The sequence below is a fragment of the Myotis lucifugus genome, unplaced genomic scaffold, assembly GCF_000147115.1.
Source record: "Myotis lucifugus unplaced genomic scaffold, Myoluc2.0 scaffold_566, whole genome shotgun sequence".
Taxonomy (NCBI): Eukaryota; Metazoa; Chordata; class Mammalia; order Chiroptera; family Vespertilionidae; genus Myotis; species Myotis lucifugus.
The window spans coordinates 176,972-177,690 of NW_005871614.1; positions in this window are offsets into that span (position 1 = coordinate 176,972).

Consider the following 719-nt stretch of genomic DNA (forward strand, 5'->3'; position numbering starts at 1 on the left):
TATCTTAATTAATTTACTCTGTTAGGCAGATAAGGTTTTCAAATTTAGCAAACTTAAGAAACAGTAACATTTATTAGCTAATGTTACGAAACTCAGATCCTCTGTCAATGGTTCAGTCACAAACTACAAATACCAATGGAGGCTTATCTCCAGGAGATTGCACGTGAGAGCTTTTTTCCCCTCCTTGCCCTTTTGAAGTGTTTAAAAGCATGTCAGAGGACAAATAGCACCCAGTACCCCAGTACCACAGTTACATTCTTCCTTCTGTTATTACGCTCATGGCCTGTGAGAGGTTTACAGATGGTCTTTCTCGTTCTTCCAATCAGATTCAAGCACTTTCCTAACCCCTTTTCTACAAACTCTTGGATATGAATATATTTAGATATACTACACTCTTCTTTCTGACTTTCACTAAGCACACAGAATAATACATTGCTTCTTCCTTAGAATCTAACGCTGAAACAATAACCATAAGGTTCATTATTATATTTTTTTTCTCTTTATTTCCTTTCCATCACCATTTATCCCCCCATACCATCTTCTACCTCCCCCTACACCTTCCTCCCAGCAATCACCACATTATTGTCCTTAACCATGAGTTCTCTTTTTTCCTTTTTTGTTCAACCTCTCTACCACTCCCCCCACCACCAGAACTGTCTTGCCTGCTCTCTATCCGTTATTTTAAACTAGAGGCCCAGTGCACGAGATTTGTGAACTGG